Source organism: Suricata suricatta, chromosome 11 (genome assembly GCF_006229205.1).
Source record: "Suricata suricatta isolate VVHF042 chromosome 11, meerkat_22Aug2017_6uvM2_HiC, whole genome shotgun sequence".
NCBI classification, from domain to species: Eukaryota; Metazoa; Chordata; class Mammalia; order Carnivora; family Herpestidae; genus Suricata; species Suricata suricatta.
Window position 1 is genome coordinate 98,607,078 of NC_043710.1, and position 12,901 is coordinate 98,619,978.

The 12,901-nt window shown below is 37.5% G+C and overlaps 1 protein-coding gene and 1 pseudogene across 1 annotated transcript in view; one reads left to right on the forward strand and one right to left on the reverse strand.

Moving 5' to 3' along the window:
- The window catches only part of GUCY1A2 (guanylate cyclase 1 soluble subunit alpha 2), a 275,577-nt gene that overhangs the window by 133,857 nt on the left and 128,819 nt on the right, over window positions 1-12,901 (reverse strand). The gene's annotated exons all lie outside the window — the stretch shown is intronic.
- On the forward strand, window positions 5,357-11,719 carry LOC115306635 (annotated as a pseudogene).

A 12,901-nucleotide genomic window follows, 5' to 3' on the forward strand; every position in this document is an offset into this window, starting at 1 on the left:
AAATAAATAAATAAAATGGCAATAATGGATAAACCTCTATAGCAGGATTGCTACAGGGATACATATTGGCTAATATTTACAAAATACAGAGAATAGTCCCTGGCACTTGATAAACATATGTTCATTAAATAAAAACCACCTGGTTCATAATAGGCCATCAATAGTTTTAGACCCTTTTTCCTTTTCATCTCCTATTGTCCTACACACTGTTTTTAATTACAATGAATTATTGATTGCATTGGTTTGTTAGGGTTACTGCAACAAAGCACCACAAATCTGAGTGACTTAAACAACAGAAATTGAGTGTGTCAGAGGTCTGGAAGCTCAAAGTCCAAGATCAGGCTCTTCTATTCTAAATGCCTCTCCTAGTTTCTGGTGGTGCTGTGGCTTATAGTAGCATGACCCTAGTCTTCCCAGTGCTCTCCTTCCTTCTGTGTATGTCATCTCTGTCACCAAACTTTCCTCTTTTTATAAGGACATTAGTCATACTGGAGTAGGACTACCCTAATGATCTCATTTTAACTTAATTACTGTTGTAAAGACTCGCTCTCCAAATATGGTCACATTCTGAAGTACTAGGGGTGAGGTTTCTAACACATCTTTTTTGGAGGATGAAATTTAACCCATAACACCTACTCCCTAAGCAGTCTATTCCCCTGATCATGGGGGTGTTCCAGCTGTGACATATCAGACGGAATTCTCAGGCTCATTAGTAAAGTGCTTAGAACCAGTAAATCCATCCACTTGTCTGTTACTTGAACACCAACATACTTTATTCTTCTTGTGATGTTTATTGTTCTCCCTAGCACTTACCATCCTACCATATTTTACTACTCTACCTTATTTATGTCTGTGTATATAATAGAATGCAACATCTGTAAGTATAGAGATTTCTAACTGTTCCTTGCTAGGTTTTCTACCATATGGAATAGTACATGCTATATAGTGGTCACTCTAAATATTAAAAAAAAACCAAATTTATATGTAAGTAATCATGCATAAATAGATAAAGATTTTATTAAGTAATGTAAGAATGGACAAATGACACCTTTGGTCTTACTTCACAAGTCTCTGATTTCTTAATGGATCAATTCCCTCTTCTCTCTTCCTTTGAACATTGTTAAACATATTAAAGAAAATAGATATTTTATTTATTTATTCATTTGATTTTAAAGAAAGAGAAAGCACACAAGCAGGGGAGAGGGGCAGAGAGACAGAGACAGAGAATCTTAAGCAGGCTCCATGTTCAGCACAGAGCTCAACAGGGGCTTGATCCCATAACCCCAAGATCATGACCTGAGCCAAAATTAAGAGTTGGAGGCTCAACTGACTGAGCCATCCAGGCGTCCCAGAAAATAGACATTTTAAGAAGAGCTATACCCAGTAGTCTCCTAGTGACTCAGTTACTTCTATTCAACAGGAACACTTCAAATATTTTATTAATATAGTATTTAGGGTTATCTCCAAAAAGTCACACAAGCAAGAATTGGTATAGATAACTACACTGGACAAATCAGATGCCAAATGAGTGTCTATTTATTCCAAAATATTCCTGCTTATCTTACTTATACTGATCAAACTATTTTGCTAGTTCCCATACTGCTACTGTGCTGCAATCATCTATCATCATTCGGCTTCCAGCCAATCTGGAGACTCTAAAAGAGAATCTTGAGAAGAAAAAAAAGGAGATCCTGCACATGACATAGTTCTTATAGCATTGCTGAGCTTTACATTGGTGAAGACAAGCTCCAAGGGACCAATGCAAACGTAAAATCCATCATCTTGGGCTAAAATTTTAACCGTGAGGCACATGTGCAAACTTGAAGGTAAATGCCAACATAAGCACCAAGTTCTGGAGACTTCGCTTTCCATTAGCAGCGGGAACGCAGAATTAACCTGAGATGTTGGGATTGTACCGGAGATCCTCAAAAAGGTTCAAGTGGTCCAAGGTCTACAATGCCTGCACGGTCCCCATGGAAACGCACAAACCTTCTCTCATGTGGAACACACACTGAATTTAGACTCCCAGATTTTCCTCAGGATAAAATACTGTCAAACAGAAGACAACAGGCAACAATCCCAAAACGTACAGGGAAACTAACCACTAGAAACAAGATTCAGAAGAAACAAAACATACATTTAGACCACCAATGACATCAGATACTGAGTGTTACAAAACACGTATGCAATGTTTATGGAAATAAAGGATAGCATCACAAACACGCAAAACTGACAAGGAAGATTTAAAAAGGGTGGGGGAGGGATACAGAGAGAAATTTATAAATTAAAAAATGTAAGGGTTGAAATTTAAATGAAAGGGCAGATGAGTTAAAAGAGTATTAGATGCCACCACCACCAACAAAGAAACTGATGAACTACATAGTCAGAAAACAGATCTGAAAATACTGTGAAATGTCACACAGAGAGAGAAAAATGTGGGAAAGATGGAAGACAAATCAAGTGATATGTAAGAAAAAATAATGAAAAATGCAGCCTAACTCTAACCAGAGTGCCTGAGAGGAAGAACAGGGAAAATGAAGGAAAGATTCATTTGAAGCTTTAGAGCTTGTGAATCTTCCCGAATGAATGGAAAATACCAATCTGCAACACCAAGCACCGTATCCACCAAGAAATATAAGTACAAGGAAATCCAGAACTAGACCCTTGTAATGAGCCTGCAGGAAAGTGAGCTTTAACAAAGATCCTAAGAGGAAAGAGAGAGAAAAGATCACCTGCAAATGACAGACTGACAGCAGACAGCCCCAGTAGGAGCCAGAGTCAATAAAGTAATAAAGTAAATGGGCTGAGAAATAATACCTGTCATCCTGCAATGGCGCACTCAGAAAAAGCTACCTTTTAAAAATGCTAAAGAGATAAACACAAGCCAACAGAGTTTAGGAACAATAAACTAACACACACACACGCACACACACACACACACACACACACACACACACAAATGTTATTACTAGAAAAAGAAAAAAATGGAAAACAAACCCAGAAGGATGGTCTACGATGGGAAAACAGATGGTGAACAAAAAGGAGGTAAATCTAAAACAATATTCTGTCTGTGAAATAGGACTTGAAATATTTATAGAAATTGTAGTATGCTACTTATTTACAAGTATTCCATTTTTTTTATTGCATGAGCTTAAGAAACAATGATGTAATTGAAAAAGTTTTATAAAGTACACAGAGGTAAGAAAAAAGATAAATTATTATGAGTGAGAAAACCACAGTGAAAAATCAGTGTATGTAAATGTAGCCATGGCCACACTGTAATTCTTTCTTTGTTGTGAAATAAATAGTACATAAATAAATAGTCCCCAGAACATTATCAGTTTCTAAGAAATCTACCTCTGTTATTTCTGTTGAATAGTAAATTTGGGGTCATTTTCTCGTTGCAGAACATGCAATCCAGACACCATTCTAAGCCTTCTTAAGATCTAATCTGACTCTACACTTCGCTGCCTTACACCGTGTTCCTGCCAAAACCAAGCCACTCTGCTGCAAACACATATTCTATGCTAATACTTTATTCACAGATAGAAATGTGCTTTTCTCCAATCCTCCCATGGCTCAGTCCTATCCTTCCGGAAAGATGCTTTCCAAATGTCACTTCTATTAGGAAATTGTTCCTGACCTCCAACCCTGCCTTCTCAGGTACAAATAACCTTTCCTACCTCAGAAGCAGCATGGCTTTGCTCAGGCCTCTCTTTCGGGAATGAATACATTCACTCTAACAATGTGTCTTCACATCTCACAACTAGACTCAGAGCTCACCGAAAAGAAGATCTGTTTAAGAATAAACTTTGAAAATAGAGACTAGCATAATAATTTCCGTAGAGTAGGGCTTCAATATTTGTGGGATTAATGAAATGAAATAAAAATGGAAAACATCTCTGAAATGAGTAAGCTTTCAGGAACAAAATGAGAGGGATCATCACTTGTAACCTGCATAGATGCACATTTATAATTAGATACTCAAATTTTATATTCAACTAATAACCAATGGACCAACAAGATTCCATCTTTATAAGCAAACGGAGACCATGAACAAATGGTCTAATCTATTATAAACTATATATTAGAGAAATCTCACATTTGGCAAGATGAGAAACTAATATATAAAAATTTTCCTGTCCTCTTCATGATGAGAAAAACATCTTTGTTAAAATAACTTAAATGAGCCATTGAATCCATGACGCTTGAAAAATAGGACATTGTAAGCTGGTTAAGAAATCATTCCTTCTGTGGAGAAATTGAAACTACCATACATCGCTAGTGGGAATGTGAAATGGTGCAGCCACCATGGAAAACAATGGGGCAGTTTTCCAAATGGTTATGTAGAGTTACTTATGACCCAGGAGTTCTACTTCTAGGCATATCCCCAAGAGAACTGAACACATATGTCTACAAAGAATCCCATAGGCAAATGTTCACAGCAGCATTATTAATCATAGTCAAAAAGTGGAAACAACACAAATGTCCACTAAGAGACTGGATAAACAAAGTAAGGTCTAGCCATACAGTGGAACATTATTCTGCTACAAGAAGGAATGGAGCACTAGTACTCACTACAACATGGATGAACCTCAAAAACATCAAGCTGATTAATGAAACAAAGCACAAGAGGCTTGTATAATGTGTAAATCCCTTTACATGAACTATCCAGATTAGAAAAACCTGTAGTGCTGAAAACTAAGCTCATGGTTTCCAGGGGCTGGGGTGGGAGTGGGAATTGATTTTGGTGAATGTGAGGGACCTTTTTGGGGTGATGGGAATGTTCTAAAACTATATTTTGCTAGTTTGACATAGCTTTGCAAATAAAGTTAAAATCACTGAATAGTGAAGAAGAAGAATGAAAAGGAGAAGGAGATAGAGAAGGAGAAGCAGCAGAAGCAAGAGGAGGAGGAGGAGATGACGACAATGAAGAAACCATTCCTTCCAGTCACGTCCATTGATGTATAGTTTCATGTGTCTGAGAAATCATGTATTACTTCTCATTTGCACCAAGAATGACAGGATTGGTGTCGGAAGAAATAAAGTGCTGCTGACTGCACTATTTATTCTATTGTTAGAATCCTGCAGGACGACTCTAATGATAAAAGGAACACTTGGAAAAATAAGGCTGAGGAAAAGATGACTGGCAAGATTTCTAACACTTCTGACGGTGCTCTTACAGCAGATATTTATAATAAATATGTACATGAAACAATCGTGTCTGCATAGATGGTTCTAGCACAAGAGAGACTCCGTGGGTTATTGTCACTTGGCCAGCATTCAGAGAAATACATACTGATCATAAGTTATCTTCTCCAGAAGGCAAAATGATGGCATTGTTATAGAAGCATCAATGGCCTGGGGGGCTGATGAAGGAACCCAAAGGTAAGTGCTACTACTGAAAAAGAGAATTAAGAATTTTCAACAATAAGCATCACACACACACACACACACACACACACACACACAGAATAAGAGAGAAAGTGAGAGAAAGGCATGAAATTTACTTGGTAATTTGCCAACAATTTTATGATACTTTTTTAATTCTACTTTTAGCAATAAATAAACATGCTTCTATCTTCACAAATTCGTTAGCAAGGAACATGGTCATACATTTCCTTTGAAAATAAATCATTAGGTTGGTGTATAGCAATGTATGACAGAAAATTCGAAACAATTCAGCTATTTTCCTACATTAAAGGAAAAAAAACTTGGGGAAAGTTTTGAGAACCAAGACTTTTTGTCCTTATTTTTCAGGAAAACTTCAGTAGACAATAAATTCAAGTTTTAGCTAAAGTGGCAATACTAAGTCCAATATTTTACATTCATAACTTCCCCATTTGATCAAGTGATTCACTAATCACGATATTTCAGTAGCTTCACGCGGCTTTATGGTACTTCCTTAGCTTTCTGCTCAACATGTAAGAGATTCTCAGGTTTGTTAAATATGGCATAATCTCTTTTCTCTCCTAGCTTTCTGCACATATGATCTGTTCTGGCCGGAGCCCCCGACGCTGCCTTCCCTCCAGCACCCACACACATTCACCCACCCACACACGTAGCCTCACCTCCCTGCTCCCCTCGACTGCCCTTCCTGGTCACTACCCTCCGTTGCCCGGCTGACTCGCTATCTCTATTTCAGATCCCAAATGCCTCAAGGGAGCTTATTTTGGATTTCTAATTTAAATTAGGTGTATTTGTCACAAAGTCCCAAAGAACCCTATTTCCTCCTTTCATCACACTCAAACTGTAACTATTATTTATCTTCCCCATGAGAAAATAAATTCTATGTGGATACGAACCATATCATTTTCAACTCACTATTTTTATAAACTTTAGTCACAAAGATATTGTTCGGTATTCAGCAGATTTGTATATTCTAGATGTACTTTATCTTTTTTGCTTTTAACATGTCATAGCCTGAAGATGGGGTCCATGTTTGTACTTGAGTGTACCTACCAAACAGAATGTAGTAAATAAATACAACTTAACATCATTCTGTGTTTTTAGCTTTTCACAGCAGAATAAAGTATAAAAATACTTTTTTAAAACATACATTCTGCTATTACTCATTTTCTTAAAAAAAGTCTTCTTAATATTTAACATATTTTCATGTTATACATGTGACACAGTGTGTAATACACATTCATTCACATACATATATATGAATAAATATATATGCAAACAAAACAAACCTTTCCATTAAAATTCTACTTTATGACCTGTTGTCCTATTACCAAATCCAACCATTTTAGTTACTGCATTAGCTAATCTAAATAGGCTCTCCAGAATCACTTTCTAACCTTCTGTAGCATCCTTTGTGCCTTAAGAGGTCAAATTCTATGGACTTAATCAATTGGATCTCCAGTTACACTCTGGTTTCCAGTTGAGTTTGGCCACCAGCAGGCGAGTAAGAAAGGAGAAAAAGTATGCTTGGTCTTTGTGTATCCTTCTGGTTTGCTCCACGCTGGTGTGTGGTTTGGCAGTGGTTGTATCCTTCCACCTAAGTAGAGCTCCTGTAGAGGGCCCTTCCTACAGTTGAAGCTCTCCCAAGGTACTTTTCCTTTCCTTTCTCCATCAAGATTAGGAGCGTCAATGGTTCCCACCACTGCATGTCCCTGGGTGTTTCACCATCTCTTATTGGTTCTCTTAACCCTGCCCACAACTCTTAAAAAGGCTTGTCAATTATCTTGGTTGACTGTGTCATTAAGTTTCTGCTGGGACCTTGACTGATAGATTAGCATACACAAACATGGATACACAGACACTCCTTAAAATGACATTGTGCAACAGACAGAGCACTGGACTCTCTGTGAAATAAAATACTACTTTGCATTCTGGATTCTAAGACTCTAAAAATGGCATTGCTTCCACTACTTCTTGTTCTTCCTGCCCACTGGTCTTCCAGCTGAGAAATAGTCAGTGTGGTACATCAAAGGGCAAAAAAAGCACCCTTAATTCCTGTGGTAACATTAGCCCAGTAGTTAGTTTTCAAATGGAGTTTCAGGGATCTCTAGAGCTGGACTTCTCAGACTTCACTGTGAAACATATTGCTGGGGTACCTATGAGAATGTAGACTCTGATTTAGTAAGTCCAGCTAGGGCTAGCGATTCCCCATTACTAACTAGCTTCTGAGGTTCTGCATCTCCAACTAGGTGCTGATGCTTCTAGACCTCCCCACCACCCCGGCCCCAAGGGGAAAGTGACTCTATTTCTTTAAATGTTTATGAACCACTAAAATACTAGCCTAATGCTCACCTGCAAGTAAAGTCAAGAGATAAGATGATGTACTCAGTCATAGCTAGTTGGTGACTGAGACACAATGAGAATTTAGCCATTTATTCTTTCCACCTTACCGACTCTGATTTCTTTTCTTATTTCTATGTTTGAATGCCACATTACTTTGGAAATTGTGAGAAAAATCTATTCCTACGCGGGCTGTTGAGTCCCTGCATGGCAGGACTCATCTGGGGGCAGTGAGAACTTTCCAGGGAACGGGTGTAACACTGAGTCACCATCTTGTAATTCTGTTGGCGGTCCACTCAAAGCAACTCTCCTTTACGAAGATCATTATTCCAGGTAATGTTGTCAAATGCAAATAGCAAACAGCGCTTATGTTTTAAATTTGGCATTCTGCAATTTGTGGACATAAATATTTTTAGCCTTAGGATCCCATCTATCTGCTACTCTGCTTATCTGATTCTCTAAAACTTGTGCTTTTCTGAAAATATCATAGAGGAACAGAAAACATTTCCAAAGGGTTTCTTTCCAGCTTTCCACATAATATATATGCATTTTTACATTATGAACATATACAAAACCCAAGAAACATTTATCACTAGACAAATTCAATAGTTTGTATTAATATTTACTCATTTTCCTCTTCCATTTGGCCATTCTCAGAGTTACCACAATTGAAACCTAACTCTGAGCTCAAACCTTGACATGGTTGGTTGTGTGCTTTTCATCTGTTATCTGTGACTCACTGCTCTTGATTAATATCCTTTCAGAATATTTGCATTCTGTTTCTTGTGCCTCATAACCAGTATTTACAAGCTTGAGATCCACTTTTTAAGCCTGTGGCTAAAGCACAAACATGAAAACCAAGCTCAGCCTTTTTTTCTTTTACAATATCAATGTTAGGTCAGAACTTATTTTCAATAAGCCATGTTTTGCTTGATATCTTGCCACCCAGCAAAGGGTGTAATGTCCTTCTGTGAATGGACTGCCGTGACAGGGCTTGCTGTGTGACAAATGATAAGCTGCAGGACATCATCAGGAACAGAGCCTTATTCTTCTCTGAATAACACAGTCACAGCAATACTTATGCCTCCATCTTTCAAATGAATGACTTTTATTACATTATCTTTCAAGCCACCTTCCTGGGGAATGTGCCCAAGAAAAGGGGTTTTATAGAGGAAAAAAGAAGAGCTAATCTTTGTCATCAGGTCAGCCTCTGTTCACGCTCGTATCTTCATGTGGAGTGACCTCCCTCAATCTCTACATGTCCGAATCCCACCCATCTTTCAAGCTGGAATTATTTCTTCTTCCGCTAAAGGTCTCAACCCTGGCTGCACATTAACATCACCTGGAGAGACATTAAAGAATCAGTGTCCAGGTCCATACCAGAGCAGGTAAATGAGAAAGGAGTGTGCTCATGTTTCATGGACACAATGATCTCTTACTCAAAAGAGAGCAAACAAACAAAACAACAGCAAAAAATAAACAAAAAAAAAGTGAGGCCGATATTTTCTCAAATACTCTTCATTTTCCTGCAACAAGTCAATTTCTGAGCCCTTAGGGTATTTCCCCACCTTATTGTTTGGAATGGCTTTAATATCTGGAGGTGGGTATTTCTTTACTTTTTACTTGAAGGGAGATAAACATGTTAATGTAGGTACACTTTATCTGTGTTCCTGGTGTTTGTGAGACATCTATCAACAGTTATGTCTTTTCTGTTAAAGAGATTTAATTCTAATCCAATAGACAGAAAAAAGCAGCTCAACATATTTGGGGCAGACAGAGACAGTTCTTAATAAGGTCATAGTTGTCTTTTAAAAGACTAGGAGACAGAATTAGAAAATAGCTATTGCACCACTGCCAATGTAATTATAGATTCAGGCAAGGATCATTAATGAATATTAAACCCACTGAGTGAAAGTTTGTTGGAGAACAGGGTGTGTTCAGGTGCAGAGTGTCATCCCACAAATAACTTGTTAATTACCGAAGGAGAGCTCTAGCAGCCAAAACCTTAACCATGTGATCTGAGTTAACATCACAAAGAATGGGCTAAACAGGTATTATGTACTTCTTGGTGTGACACAATAGAAGGTAAACAATATTGCCTACCCAAAATTCTTGCCAAAAAACCTTTAACCTAAATGAGAGAGAGAGAGAGAGAGAGAGAGGCAGAGAGAGAGAGAGACTCTTAACTTCAGAGAACACACTGATGGTTATGGGTAGAGATGGGTGAAATAGGTCCTGGGGATTAAGGATGCACTTGCTGTGAGGAGCTCCTTGTGATGTATGTGTATTTACACCTGAACCTAATATTACACTGTATGTTAACTATACTGTAATTAAAATAAAATAAATTTATTAAAAAGAAACAGAAAAAAGTCTTCTGTGGTTTTAATTTACTCAGATAATCTGTGAAAGCACTTTAATTGGCCTTAAAGAAATAAAACTTTAAGAAAATTAACAAAACAAAAAACAAAAAATCTTTAGCCTAATCCTATTCATGAGGACACAACCAAATTTGGATCAAAGAACTTGTTGTGAAAATATGTTAAAGTCTTAAAAACAACAGTGGGAGTCTGTTTAGAATAAAGGTGACTAAAAAGTTGAAAACTAAACACAACATATAATGCCCAACTGGATCCTAAGGGGAATAAACTTTAAGTTTTCAGGACAATTGGGGAAATTTGAATGTAAATTATACTTTAAGTAATACACTTTCAAAGATAAATTTGGGGGAGTTGATAATGGTATTATGACCATGGAGATGAATCTTGTCCTTAGGAGACACATACTAAAATCTTAGGGATTAGGTGGTGGAATTGATTTTCCAATACTAAAGAAATAAAACTCATTATTCACAGATGACATGATATTATGTCCCTAAATATTCCATCCAAAAATTGTCAGAATAAACAAGTTCAGTCAAATTGCAGGATACAAAATCAATGCACAAAGATCTGTTGTATTTCTTTACACTTTATCAGAAAGATAAGAAAACAGTCCCATTGACAACTGCAATCAAAAAGAATAAAATACCTAGAAATAAAATTTGACCAAGAAAGGGAAAGGCCTGGATATGAAAAATTACCAACATTAATAAAAAAAAAATTGAAGAGGACACAAATGGAAAGGCATTCTGTGCTTATGGATTGGAAGAATTAATATTGTTAAAATGTCCATACGACCCAAAGCAATCTACAAATTTGGTGCAAATCTTGTCAAATTTCCAATGGTATTTTTCACAGAAATAAGGCAAACAGTCTTTAAAATTATATGGAACCAAAAAGGACCCCAAACAGCCAAAGCCATCTTGAGAAAGAAGAACAAAGTTGCTCCCTGGTTTCAAACTCGATTACAAAGTTATAGTAATTAAGAGTTGGTGGCAGGGTGACAGTTCTTAAGAACAAGCAGCTTGGGTCCAGGTAATCAGCTCCCTGTCCCCCTTTCCCACCTCTTCTAGGTTCTTGGCACCATCACATAGCTTCTGGACCTGACACAGGCACCCAGTCTTGGGACTGTCCCACCATGTCCCTCTACTGTTCCAGACGCTCCCGCACCCAGATAGGGATGAGGGGCAGGGGCAGGGGCTGGGCTGTTGAAATCTCCCAGGTAACTCATAGTTCTTCTTGTTTCCCAGGACTAGTTCCTGGGGATTCTGTCTCTTAGGGTCTGCCAGAAAGCTAGAGCAGATGCTGAAAGGACAAACGGAAGTCGCAAAAAACCCTCACTTTGCGCAAGGTCTCACAGACAATATGGGGAGGGTAGATGATGAGAAGATTAATGCAGAAAAGGTGTCAAAACAGAAAGTGCACCTCCAGATTTTGCCAACTCACTCGTGCCTAACCCGGAGCAGACAGCTGTGCCCATTTCATCATAGGGACTTCCTTCGCTTGGAGAAGAAAGACCGCCAAATCCCACTGAATTTCTAGCAATGTATCTTTTCAGAATGAAGGTACAGTTTGAAGATCAGAACTGACTTATTAGGAAGAACAGAAAAAATTGGTTTCTACTTTAGATTTGTATACATAGGAGTCAACTTTCCCTGCCATGATCCCATCCCTCCTTTTTGAAAGTTTTAAGAACCTTCAGGACAACAGAATCTATTTCCAGAATTGAGGAAGAAAACATATCTCCTTCATTTTCATTTAAGCACTCTACTTATTCAATGAGTGTATTCCGTGCAATTTTTTATGATTGTTTTTAAAATGACCTTCAAAATAAACTGTTAAAATGTTTTTTAAAAAGCTGTAGTAATTAAAACAGTGGGTATTGGCAATAAAAACAGACACACAAATCAATGGAACAGAAAACATAGGGCCCAGAAACGCACCCACGCATACACAGTCAATTAATTTATGACAAAGGAGCCAAGAATACACAATGGGAGAAAGGATGGTCTCCTTAGAAATGGTGCTGGGAAAACTGTACAGCACATGAAAAGGCATAAAACTAGACCATCATCTTATGCAACACAGGAAAATTAACTCAAAATAGATTAAAGATTTGAACTTAAGCCCTGAAACCATATAACTCCTAGAAGAAAACATAGGAGGTAAGTTCCTTGACATAGGTCTTGGCAACGCTGTTTTGAAACTGACACCAACAGACAAAGCAACAAAAGCAAAATTAAACAATGTGGGGCTACATCAAACTAAAAAGATGTGCAATACAAAAGAAACCATCAACAAAATGATAAGGCAATCTACTGAACGCAAGAAGATAATTGCAAATCATATATCTGACAAGGTGTTAATATCCCAAATATATGGCGAACTCCTACAACCCAAGACCAAAACAAAACAAAAAACAATCTGATTTAAAAATGGGCAGAGGATCTGAGTAGACATTTTTCCCAAAGATATACAGATGGCCACCCAGTACATGAAAATATGCTCAACATCACTAGTCATCAGGGAAGTGCAAATCAAAACCACAATGAGCCACACTTCACATCTGTTAGAAAGGCTATTATCAAAAAGACAAGAAATAACAAGTGTTGGTGAGGCTGTGAAGGAAAAGAAACCCTTGTACACTGTTGGTGGGAATAAAAGGTGGTACCACCACTATGGAAAATATTATGGAGTTTCCTTAAAAAAGTAAAATAGGATTAAAATTAAAACATAATCTAGTAATTCCCATTCTGAGTATTTATCTGAAG